At 42.2% G+C, this 13,632-nt stretch overlaps 1 non-coding gene across 1 annotated transcript; it reads right to left on the bottom strand.

The window, feature by feature from the left end:
- Positions 1-11,920: 11,920 nt before the first annotated feature.
- Positions 11,921-12,058, bottom strand: LOC119940526. The gene has a single exon (XR_005454999.1). It is a non-coding gene; the product is annotated as a small nucleolar RNA SNORA7 (small nucleolar RNA).
- Positions 12,059-13,632: the final 1,574 nt, after the last annotated feature.

Raw genomic sequence — 13,632 nt, 5'->3', positions numbered from 1 at the left:
CTGCACAGTCATTTACTGAATGCTAACTTTGTGCAGAGTCCTCTACTGAGGCATTTCAATTTACACTTGAAATTAAGAGCTGTCTTATACTGACACTGACCATGAAACCACACTGATCACTGGTTTTATTTAGAATGTTACTTCAGGGAGGTTTTAGCTTTGGTCAGCCCCTGGGGTTTTTTTTTTTTTTTTGGTGTGGTATTTTTTAAGCACTTACTGTGTATGTGTCAAGCGCTGTTCTAAGAACTGGGAAGAAAACCAGGTAAGGAAATCATGTTGGACACAGTTCCTGTTCCGCATAGGGACAGAATAGTAATTTGTAACAGTGACAATGTATCGATCTGAAAGCTGGACAGTGAAAAAACAGGATAGAAAGAACATCGATTCTTTTGAAATGTGGTGTTGGAGAAGGCTTTTGCCAATACCATGAACTGCCTGAAAGACAAACAGATGGATTTTAGAGCAAATTAAACCAAAGTGGTCTTTGGAAGACCAAATGACTCGATTAGATTAGCATATTTAGGACACGTAATGAGGAGGACTAATTCTCTGGAGAAGACACTAATGCTAGGAAAAGTCCAGGGAAAACACGGAAGAGGCAGATCGGCAGCTAGATGGATAGAAACCATAACAACGAAAATGGAAGAACCATTAGAAAGGTTTCGGATTATGGCAGAGGATGGGACGTTCTGGAGAAAGTATATCCATGGAGTCACTATGAATCGGAAAGGACTCGACGGCACTTAATGATAATAATAACTGTAGTATTTGTAAAATGCTTATTTGGTGCCAAGCCCTGTCCTAAGTGCTGGGGTAGAAAACGTATAATAAGACCAGACACAGTCCCTGTCTCACGTACGACTCAAAGTCTAAGAGGGAGGGAGAACAATTATTTCATTTCCATTTCACAGATGAGGGAACTGAGGCACAAAGAAGTTAACTGGTTTCCCAAATGCACACAGTAGGCAAATGAAGAAACTGCGATTAGAACCTAGTTCTTAGCTCTTTCTCCTAGGTCATGCCACCTCTCAGCAATCTAAACAGGCCAGCGAAACAAAGGAAGAAAACACCATTATCTTTAAATACACACTTCATACCCAACAAGTTGAACAAATGTCACAGTTGGTTATTCCGCAAATCGTTTCCATTGCTTTATTTAAATTGGTTTCTCCATTCCCCATTGTATTCCTCCTGTCCATAAAATGTAACAGAATGCAATGATTGGAATTATTGAACGCTTCCCCTAGAAGCTTTGGATTAGGCTAACACTCTGAATCTCATCTTTTTTTTTTTTTTTTTGACTTAGAGCATAATTTCTTTTTTTCTTCCTCTTCTCCAGGTCTAGTCCAAGCTTTTGGAAAATAACTCAAAATGACTTTATTCAACTTGATACTGACATTTTCCCCAATCAACCTTGAGAAGTATGTCATCTTGAATGGCTCAGGAGTCAGTGATTGCAACAGCTACTTCAGTGCAGGCAGCAGTGAGACAGGTCTCTGAACAAACCAACTTCTGGAAATCTTCTAAGACCAAGCTAACACCTTTGATTTCCCTTATGTAATACTGGTATTTCAGCTCCGGTAGGTTTAAGAAAATCTGTTCACCGATTAAGGTTACCAGGGAAAGGAAAACAAATTTCATTTTTTAATGCCAATGTTTTCTTGCCAGTCTTATGTATTATTTTGAACCTTTCCCACTGATAAAATTCAAAAAACAACTGTCCCTGGTCAAGACAATGAAAATCTGTATACTGAGAAGATAAAAAATGCTGCTTGGCAGCCTAGGACTGTGTTTAAATTTTAACAGAGCATTTCAATAAAGCATTTCAGCCCAAGCATGAAGTGTTAGAGAAGTGTGTGGTTTCTCTTTTCTTTGTGCACAGAGACAGATGGTGCCGTGGTCTCTGGAGATCGTAAACACTTTAGGAGAACAATCCAAAGAGCGCTCTCCTTAAATCCTTCTAAACTGTTAAAGTTGAGAAATTCGGGTTTTCTTTCACTCATAAATGACTGTTCTTTGTCAACTTTTGCTTTTTTACATAGGATTTGTCAATAGACATCCCCGCCGCCCCCACGTAATCTTTCTTTTTCTTTTTCAAAAAGAAAATAAGTTTAATAATAATAACAATAATGATGGCATTTGTTAAGCACTTACTATGTGCAAAGCACGGTTCTAAGCGCTGGGGTGGATACAAGGTTGTCCCATGTGGGGCTCATGGTCTTAATCCCCATTTTACAGATGAGATAACTGAGGCCCAGAGAAGTGAAGTGACTTGCCCAAAATCACACAGCTGACAAGCGGCAGAGCCGGGATTAGAACCCATGACCTCTGACTCCCAAGCCCGGGCTCTTTCCACTGAGCCATGCTGTTTCTCGTCATTTAGTCCATCAAACTTATAGAGCACTTACAGTGTGCAGAGCACTGTACTAAGAGCTTGGAAAGTACAACTTGGCAACAAATAGAGATAATCCCTACCCAACAACTGGCTCACAGTCTTCCATACTACTCCACGCAGCTCACATCACCTTCCAATCAATCAATCAGTGGTATTTACTGAGCATTTATTGTGGCCTGAGCACTCTCTAAGGTGCTTGGAAGAGTTGTCATTTAATTTCTCTTTGCCTCAGTTTCCTCATCTGTAAACTGGGGGTCAAAAACTGTAAGCTTGCTGTGGGCAGGGAATGTACCTGTTTATTGTTATATTGTACTCTTCCAGGTGCTTAGTACAGTGCTCTGCACACAGTAAGTGCTCAGTAAATTAAACTGACTGACTGACTCAAGCCAAGAGAGAAAACCAACACTTCCCTAGCAAGATGGCAGATGCAAGCTCTCTGCCAGCAAAACAGGGAATGGCCTGCATTACTATGTCAATAGCAATAGCAGTACTCCTTTACATTCCAAGGAGTTGCTTGTTAACATTCTTGGGACGTCTGAAAAAGCAACAGAATCAACTACAAGGGAGAATACTAAAGACCTTCAGAGTTACAGAAACAGCTGTCTAATGTCTAGCTTCTGAAGTTCAAGTCCACTAAATCAGATTTCGGGAAACCTCAAGGCTCAGTTTAACACAGCTTTTGTAAACAGAGGAGACAAGCTATTGTTGTCATCTGACATAGCCCTGCTAATCAATGATCCTGTTAGATAGGTAATTCTGCAAAATGGTTGGAATTATATGTGTTCTGATGGACCTCTTCTTTTGTGGGTCTAGACTCATCCAACACCCTGAGAGTGATCGCATGGTTTAGAAATGTCATTTCATCTATATTCCTCTGTGTTTAATTGTCAGGTGCTGCACATTCAGTGTTCTATGACAACTCAGGATGTCCTGATAGTTTAAAGAGAGCAGTTTCAAAGTTTCATGATAATCTAGGACAGCGACTGGAATTGTAAAATAATAATAATAATAATGGCATTTATTAAGTGCTTACTATGTGCAAAGCACTGCTCTAAGCACTGGGGAGGTTACAAGGTGATCGGGTTGTCCCACAGGGGGCTCACAGTCTTAATCCCCATTTTACAGATGAGGTAACTGAGGCCCAGAGAAGTTGTCCAAAGTCACACAGCTGACAATTGGTGGAACTGGGATTTGAACCACTGACCTCTGACTCCAAAGCCCGTGCTTTTTCCACCAAGCCACGCTGCTTCTCTAATAAGTTAATAGCCGTTTAAGTCATGAGTCTTTCAGTGAAAGACTCTGTGGAACACAGACCTTTGCGAATCAAGGAAGTGGCTTCAGTGCAGCTACATGATTCCATGTGGCACTGGAGAAGCAGAGTGGCCTAGTGGAAAGGGCATGAGCCTGGAAGTCAGAAGGTCATGGGTTCTAATCCCCATTCTGCAGCTTCTCTGCTGTGTGACCTTGGGCAAGTCACTTCACTTCTCTGTGCCTCAGTTACCTCATCTGTAAAAAACGGGGATTAAGAGTGTGATCCCAAGGTGGGACAGGGGAGCATGTCCAACCGGGTTACTTTGTATTTACCCCAGAGCTTAGAACAGTGCACACAGTAAATGCTTATTACTGGCTACCAGAGAAGCAGCGAGGTCTAGTGGACAAAGTCAAGACTGTGATCAATCAATGAATGTTATTCATTGAGCGCTTACTGTGTACAGAGCACTGTATCAAGCTCTTTGAAAAGTATGGTACGATAGACTTGGTTGACACAATCTCTGCCCATGAGAAGTTTAATGTCTACTGGGGCTCCTTAAGTCAGAGAACTAGGGTTCTAATGCTGGTTATTATTAATAATAATAATAGTAACAACAATAATGATGATATTTGTTAAGCACATACTATGTGCCAAGAACTGTTCTAAGCACTGGGGTAATTACAAGATAATCAGGAAATCCCATGTGGGGCTCACAGTCTTCATCCCCATTTTACAGATGAGGTAACTGAAGCATACAGAAGTTAAGTGACTTGCCCAAAGTCACACAGCTGACAAATGGGGGAGCCGGGATTAGAACCCACAACCTCTGACTCCCAAGCCCGGGCTCTTTCCACTAAGCCACGCAAGTAGTTGTGCCACTTATTTGCTGCGTGAACTTGGTGAATTCACTTAACTGCTCTGTGCCTCGGTTTGCTCATCTGTAAAATGAGGTTAAAATACTCATTCTCCCTCCCACAGGAGCCCCATAAGAATAATAATTATGGTACTTGTTAAGCACTTACTATGTGTCAAGAACTGTTCTAAACACGGGGGTAGATAAAAGTTAATCAGCTTGGACACAGTCCCTGTCCCACATGGGGCTCACAGTCTCAATCCCCATTTTACAGATGAGGTTACTGAGGCACAGAGAAGTGAAGTGACTTGCCCAAGGCCACAGCAGACAAGTGGTGGGGCTGGGATTAGAATCCAAGTCCTTCTGACTCTCAGGCCCATGCTGTATTCACTAGGCCACGCTGCTTCTCATGTCCCCATATGGGACAGTAACTGTGTCCAACATTATTATCTTGCATCTTTTCTAGCACATCACCCAATGTTTAGCACATATTCACTCATTCATTCAATCGTATTTATTGAGTGCTTACTGTGTGCAGAGCACTGTACTAAGTGCTTAGGAAGTACAAGTTGGCAACATATAGAGACGGTCCCTACCCAACAACGGGCTCAGGGCCAAGCATTGTTCTAAGCGCTGGGGGAGACACAAGGTAATCAGGTTGTCCCAGGTGGGGTTCAGTCTTAATCCCCATTTTACAGATGAGGTAACTGAGGCCCAGAGAATTATAATGATGGCATTTGTTAAGCGCTTACTATGTGCCAAACACTGTTCTATGCACTGTGTGTGCGTGTGTGGGGGGGGGAATACAAGATGATCAGGTTGTCCCACAGGGGGCTCACAGTCTTCATCCCAATTTTCCAGATGAGGTCACTGAGGCCCAGAGAAGTTGAGTGACTTGCCCAAAGCCACACAGCTGACAATTGGCAGAGCTGGGATTTGAACCCATAGTAATAATAATAATAATGATGGCATTGCTTATTATGTGCCAAGCACTGTTCTAAGCACTGGGGAGGTTACAACATGATCAGGTTGTCTCACGGGGGGGGCTCCCAGTCTTAATCCCCATTTTCCAGATGAGGGAACTGAGGCCCAGAGAAGTAAAGTGCCTTGCCCAAAATCACCCAGCGGACAAGTGGCAGGGCCGGGATTCACACCCATGCCCTCTGACTCCCATGGCCGGGCTCTTGCCACTGCGCCCTGCTGCTTCCCTACCAGCTTGTCCATCTCCCCTCACCAGGGCTCCCATTTGCCCGACACGGAAAGGGCCATTTCTACCTCAAAAAAGGCACGGGTTCCTGGTGTGGCTGGTTGGGGGCGGGGGGATGGGGGGGACAGGGGCGCTGCCTTTAATGAACTTGAGCTCATAGCGCAGTGCTGTGCACAAGGTAGGTGGTCCATAAACCCGAGTGAATGATCGCAGGGCCGAGCTGGGCCCAGTTGCCCTCGACCCGGGCAGCACCAGGGGCACGGCATGAGGCGGGGGAGGCAAAGGACCAGCCAAGGCCCAACGAGCAGGGAACAGTCCACTGCATAGTAGGCACCTAATGACTATCACAATTATTAGGGATTATACCAATCTCTTTTTCTTTCACCAAACTTTCTAGAAGTCCAGACAGCAACATAGGCTATCCTGCTTTTAATAATAATAATAATGATGGCATTTGTTAAGAGCTTACTATGTGCAAAGCATTCATTCATTCAATCATATTTATTGAGCGCTTACTGTGTGCAGAGCACTGCACTAAGGGCTTGGGAAGTACAAGTTGGCAACATATAGAGACAGTCCCTACCCAACAACGGGCTCACAGTCTAGAAGGGGGAGACAGACAACAAAACAAAACATATTAACAAAATAAAATAAATAGAATAGTAAATATGTACAGTTAAAATAGAGTAATAAATCTGTACAAACATATATACAGGTGCTGTGGGGAGGGGAAGGAGGTAGGGTGGGGGGGATGGGGAGAGAAAGGAGGGGGCTCAGTCTGGGAAGGCCTCCTGGAGGAGGTGAGCTCTCAGTAGGTCTTTGAAGGAAGGAAGAGAGCTAGCTTGGCAGATGTGTGGAGGGAGGGCATTTCAGGCCAGGGGGAGGACGCGGGCCGGGGGTCGACGGCGGGACAGGCGAGAACGAGGCCCAGTGAGGAGGTTAGCAGCAGAGGAGCGGAGGGTGCGGGCTGGGCTGTAGAAGGAAAGAAGAGAGGTGAGGTAGGAGGGTGCGAGGTGATGGAGAGCCTTGAAGCCGAGAGTGAGGAGTTTTTGCCTGATGCATAGGTTGACTGGTAGCCACTGGAGATTTTTGAGGAGGGGAGTAACATGCCCAAAGCATTTCTGCAGAAAGATGATCCGGGCAGCAGCATGAAGTATAGATTGAACTGGGGAGAGACAGGAGGATGGGAGAGCAGAGAGGAGGCTGATGCAGTAATACAGTCAGCAAAGCACTGTTCTAAGCACTGGGGGGGATACAAGGTGATCAGGTTGTCCCACGTGGGGCTCACAGTCTTCATCCCCATTTTACTGATGAGGTAACTGAGGCTCAGAGAAGTTAAGTGACTTGTCCAAGGTTACACAGCAGACATGTGGCGGAGTTGGGATTAGAACCCATGACCAGTGTAGTGTAAGAGTAGTTTAAGGGTAGTTATTCAGCTTGTTCATTGAAAACCCAAGTTCAAGGCACTTCTCCTTTTTAAGACTGCCTGGATCTCTCTCTATTTAGACAGGATAATATGCTAAGGAAAGTCATTTACTTCAGAAAAAGAAACAATGTACTATGAACATTTTGTGCATCTCCAAAAAAAATATATTAGTTCATCTTTTACAAAACACATATATATTAGTACATCTAATATATTTTTACATCACATAACTGAATTTTATCTTTCGATGTCTTTTTTAAGATGTGAAAGTTAGCTCTCCAGACTTTAAGGCTTTTATATAAACACCTTTTTTTGCAGACAGTTGGTGAGGTCACAAAAGTTCATTTAAAATGCACAAACTGCATGCAAGAAGCTTTATCTGGGAATAGCCAGGTCTGGTGAGGAATTTTAAGAGATTTATGGAGGTGAGAATATAGAGCTTGCTCTAAGATCTCTGATTCTGTGAGTAGTGTATACTCAGCATACACTGGGGGAAAAAACTAATCAGAAATTGGAAACACATTCCCTGCCCACAAGGAATTTAAATTCTAATGGGGGAAGCCAGACATGCAATACTTAAAAATAGAGTGATGAGAAAAAATAATTGATTGTACAATTGACTCTTCAAATATATGTACATATATGTTTTCATAGACTTGCATACATATATGCATAAATATATACGTATCTAAGTATAGAAAGTATATACATATAAGAAGCAGCGTGGCTCAGTAGAAAAAGCACAGGCCTGGGAGTCAGAGGACGTGAGTTCTAATCCTGGCTCTGCCATTTGTCTGCTGTGCAACCTTGGGCAAACCGCTTAACTTCTCTGGGCCTCAGTTACCTCATCTGTAAAATGGGGATTAAGAATTGTGAGCCCCACTTGGGACAACCTGATTAGCTTGTATCTACCCCAGCGCTTAGAACAGTGCTTGGTACATAGTAAGCGCTTAACAAATAACATCATTATTATTATTATTACAAGATAATCAGATTGGACATAGTACCTGTCCCCTACATGGGGTTCGCAGTCTCAATCCCCATTTTACAGATGAGGTAACCAAGCAGTAAAGTGATTTGCCCAGGGTCACACAGCAGACAAATGGCGGAGCCGGGATTATAACCCATGACCTTCTGACTCCCGGGCTCACCCGCTATCCATTACGCCATGCTGCTTCTGCCTGCTGGATATCCTTAGGCAGTCACTTAACTTCTCAGTGCCTCAAATTTACTATACTGTAAAATGCCCTCCTCCCCCATTATCTGTACACCCCATATAGGATAGGGTCTGGGTCTGATATGCATATATGTTATCTTTAGAATGTGAGCTCATTCTGGGCAGAGTGTGCCTGTTGTTGTATTAAACTCTCCCAAGCGTGAGTACAGTGCTTTGCACATGGTAAGCACTCAGTAATTAATTGATTGACTGCTTCGCTATTCATTCTATTGGATTACTTGTGGATTTCAATTATCCACCACTCTCCTAGGTAGGTACTTATGACCAAGAAAATTGAAAGATATGTTTTCTTCATCAGTAGATGAGTTCCAGCTTGTAATTTCATTAGAAGAAAACCAGATTCTCTTTTACATCTCACAAAGAAAATAGCATTACAATGTTCTTATTTTCTGAATTCATTTGTCAGTGAAATTCTGGTCATATCTTCTGCCAGGGAACCTTGTCTCCAGCGTTTCTTAACCAGAAAATGAAATATAGCTTCACATTTATTGAGGGTTAATTACATTTTTTATGCAGAAGGGTTGTCTAACCATTCACAGTATCACAGGACAAGATGCAAAATAAACTCTTGACACTTGGAAAGAATTTCAGAAATCCTACGGGAATGCCTAGAAAGGAAGAAATGCAATTCCATTTCCTCCCTTAATGATCAAGGAATCTCAAAGGCAGAAAGAGGCTGTTTATTTCAAGCAATTGGCACCAGGCCTGGCCTTCTCTGTTCTGCATGGCACTCTGTGTTTGTTTGATGTACGAATAAATTTGCTGGGCTTCAAGAGTTGAGGCTGTCCTCTTTCAGAATCCCCTCTTTAAGCAAACAAGTTCAATTGCTACAAAGAGCACAATGAGGCATAAAATAGAGATATATTGTGGCAACAAAATGTATTCCTTGAAATTCTTAAGAGCCAAAGGTTTTAGAGATTCAGAACATGTACATCAAACTAAAGTCTCAAATTGAGAAGCAATGTCACTTAGTGGATAGATCATGGGCCTGAGAGTCAGAGGACCAGGGTTCTGATTCTGACTCGGCCACAGATCTGCTCTATGATCTTAGGAGAGTCACTTCACTTTTCCATGCTTCAGTGACCTCTTCTGTAAAATGGGGATTAAGACCGTGAACCCCATGTGGGACAGGGACTATGTCCAACCTGGTAATCTTGTATCTACTCCAGCGCTTAGAACAGTGTCTGGCACATAGTAAGCATTCAGCAAATACCATAAAAAATTAATTCATGGTGACCTATCTCATTTTGGCCTTGTAGGAGGCTGGCATGTGAAGTCAGTGCTTTCCTGAGGACTTGTAGAAGACGGTGCACGGGCCATGAATGGGGGAAGAAAATAGACATCGAGAAGAGGAATGAAAATTGGAATATCAGCCGATTTTATTTTTTGAGCACTTAGAGTACACAGAGCACTGTACTAAGTGCTTCTGAGTATTCCGTAGTGCTTGTAGACACAATCTTTACCCTCAAGAAGTTTACAATCCAGCGAGATGTGGACTAGAAATAGGTGGGAATAAGTGGGGAAATTACATGACTTTTCATGGAAGAAGTAAAACATGTGGAAGATTTTAGAAGTTAAACAAGAAGAACCAGGTCATTTTATTATGGCATTTGTTAAGCGCTTACTACGTGGCAGGCACTGGGGATTCACAAGAAAATCAGGTCAGACACAGTCCCTGACCCACATGGGGCTCATGGTCTAAGTAGGAAGGCGAACAGGTATTGAATCCCCATTTTACAGTTGAGGAAACTGAGGCCCTGAGAAGTCGACTAATTTGCCCCAGGCCACAGCAGTTAAGTGGCGGAGCTGGGTTTTGAACCCAGGACCTCTGACTGCCAGGCTTGTGCTCTTTCCACTAGGCCACACTTCTTTATTTCTCAGATTTAGGTGGGCATCCATTTTGCTTACAAGTGATGAAAAAGATCTGATTTAAGCCATGAGCATGATTATGCTTATTTACCTGTCAGGCTTATATAACCAAATAAAATGGAATATATTATATAAAAATGTTTACTACTTGTCTTCCTTCTAGATATGGATCAAATTGTATTTTTCTTCTCATCCTTAAAGAACAGCAACAATACAGTGCTTCTTTGTTTTGCCTATATTCTTGTTGACATGTTCTTTCAATTTGAGGTTTTTCTCTCTAAATTTTCTTGCAAGGACTGCAAGCTGAGCAGAACTGTATCTTGAAGTTTTCGTCATAATTAGGATGATGGGAACAGCTTTCAATATTTTAATAGCCCATTCAGGATAAAACAGTCCACTTAGGGTGAACGGTGGAAATAGGATTTCTATTGGAACAAAGAGAGGCAACAATAATCCAAAAACACATTTGGGAAATAGTCATTTTCTGTAAGAAATCCATCAAATTAGCCAGTATGGATATTTGCGGAGTGGGGAAGAAGAGGTGGACAGGCCTGGGAGTCAAAAGATTTCTCATTTGACAGTTATGTGACCTTAGGCATGTCACTTAGCTTTCCTGTGTCTCAGTCTCATCAACCGTACAATGGGAATGAAATACCCGTTCTGCCTCCCAAGTCCCACGTGTGACAGGGCCTGTGTTATCTTGTATCTACCCAGTACTTAATTCAGTGCTTTGTACATAGTAAACATTTAACAATCAGTCAATCAAAGGTATTTATTGAGCACTTACCGTGTGCAGGGCACTGTACTAAGTGTTTGGGAGAGTACAATGCAACAGATTTAGTAGACACATTCCCTGCCTACAACAAGCTCATGGTCTAGAGGGTGGAATGAATAAATATCACAATTATTCTTATTATGACAGGAAACAGTGAAACCAGTCTTGAGACCTGAGTGATTTTCATTTCACACCATATTGTCTGTGAAGAATCTAGAAGTAAGAGATCTAGACTGTCTGTGAAGCTGAATGCAGAATAAGCTGGAAACGAGGTGGTTAGAGTTGAGGTTGACAGGTTGCTACAAGTGTGATTCAGGCCAAGCAAACATATCAACGAGTAGCTGAGAAAACTACACAACAGATCACAGCACTAAAAGGGGAATTGTCCTAACTGCAGCAGTTAAATGCAAAATGACAAAAATTGACATTACATTAGTATATAAAAGGAAACATCAAATTTGAGACTCATCAGTGTTATTTACTGAGCACTTATTCTGTGCCGAGCACTGAGCTAAGTGCTTGGGAGAGGGTAATACGACATTGGGCAATAATAATATTAATAATAATAATAGTATTTGTTCCCTGCCTACAATGAGCTTATATTCTAATGCAACAACTACTAATATTCATTCAGTCATATTTATTGAGCACTTACTGTGTGCAGAACACTGAACTAAGTGCTTGGAAAGTACAATTCAGCAACAAATAGAGACAATTTCTACCCAACAACGGGCTCACTCCCCACCTCCTTCTGCAATCATTCTGGTGATGGTTCCAGAGAGTTTTCTTGGTAAAAATACAGAAGTGGTGTACCATTGCCTCCTTCCACACAGTAAACTTAAGCATCCACCCTCGACTCTCTCCCATGTCCCGGCTGCCCAGCACAGGTGAGTTTTGACTTGTAGCAGATGTAGCAGATGGCCTTCCACTCACTAGCCACTGGCCAAGCTAGGAATGGAATGGATAGGCCTCTGCTTGACTCTCCCTCCCGTAGTCGAGACTGGTAGAGGACTGGAAACTCTCCAGGTGCAACCCTCAAAGGGGATTCAGAAGGTAGCAGGGAAAAAAATTTGATAAGGATTTGTCTCTGAACAAACAGGCAAAAAGCAAGAAAATGAAGTCTGGTGTTGTTGGGGGTTATCCTAAATAAATTCTGGGTGAAAATATTACCTATGACTGTTAGCTAAGTCAGTCAGTCAATCCCATTTATTGAGCACTCTCTGTGTGCAGAGCACTGTACTAAGTGCTTGGGAGAGTTCAATAAACAATATAACAGACACATTCCCACCCCACAAAGAGCTTACAGTAGATGTACTGTATAGGAGTCAGGAGGATCTTGAGTCTACCAGAGCAATCCTTATTTGTCAATGGCAAACATACAGTAAAAGAATTAAAAGAAAGTCTTACATTCCAGTGGAATTATTTAGAGTTGAGTTCTGCCTATGACTTATTCTGGAAGCAAAAAAGCAAAACAGTTGAAGACAGGCCTTCTGAAAGAATAAGGAATTGAAGAAAAACACAGCCCCTCCTGAAAGATTTTTCTATGGTTTCCATGGTTGGATTCTCTCAGCCTGCCCAAGTTTCGCTTTGTTCGAGGCAGCTTGCTAATTGAAATGATTATTTGAGAGATAGACTGATGTGATGAAGCATGAAATGGCAGTCACGAATGATATTTTTGCTCCACTCATGTGTCAGCATGATCAGGTGGTGCTTCTTATTACTAACAGGTAAAGATTCCCAGAGGAATAAAAGACTGTATCAGTAAGGAGGTAGTAATTAAAAGAGGTAATTAAAGAGAGTGATAGTTCTAATTACATGTGTAATTCAATACAAGCAGCTAGTTAAGGAGAGGTTTTAAGTACCGTAGGAGGAATTGCACTCCATATTATTTTCTCCTAAGTTTTCTGCCTAGAAAGCGAGGCAATCTTGCTATATAAAAAGATTGAAGAAAATGGCAATATCTGCAGTCGAGTCACCTGGAAAACGAATGCAGGAAATTTATTTTTTGTAATAATAGTGATGAAATTTAAGTACTTACTATGTGCTAAGGGTTGGAGTAAGTATAAGATAATCCAATTGGCCACTGTTTCCTGTTTCAAGAATCTAAGAGTCCACAATGCGTTTACAGTCTAGAGGTAGGTGCTGCTGATTGTGTGCGTTTGTGTGTGTGTCTGTGTGTGATGTCTGTTTCCCCCCTCTAGACTGTAAACTCATTGTGGGCAAGGAATGTGTCTGTTTATTGTTATACTGTAGTCTCCCAAGCGCTTAGTACAGTGCTTTGCACACAGTAAGTTCTCAATAAATATGACTGACTGATTTTTATATCTCAGCGTCATGTTCTATGCACTAGGCCACTCCGCTTCTCTACATTTCAAAGGTCCAAATTCCCACTCAAAGAGGGAACTGGATTTTCCTTTTCCAAGGTGAAATTTAGCTTTCACTCTGTTCCTGAGAATTTTGCCCACTCTCTCTGTCCAAATGGAGCTTTCTATTCTAAGGGGTGACTTTGAGTAAAGCACTTAACTTCTCTGTGTCTCAGTTCCCTTATCTGTAAAATGGGTATTAAATACCTGTTTTACCATCCCTTTTAGACTGTAAGCCCCATTACAATCATGGAT

This window comes from Tachyglossus aculeatus, chromosome 18 (genome assembly GCF_015852505.1).
Source record: "Tachyglossus aculeatus isolate mTacAcu1 chromosome 18, mTacAcu1.pri, whole genome shotgun sequence".
In the NCBI taxonomy this organism is placed as follows: Eukaryota; Metazoa; Chordata; class Mammalia; order Monotremata; family Tachyglossidae; genus Tachyglossus; species Tachyglossus aculeatus.
The sequence above is the reverse complement of the archived record's forward strand: the minus strand, read 5'-3'. Positions and strand labels throughout refer to the sequence as shown.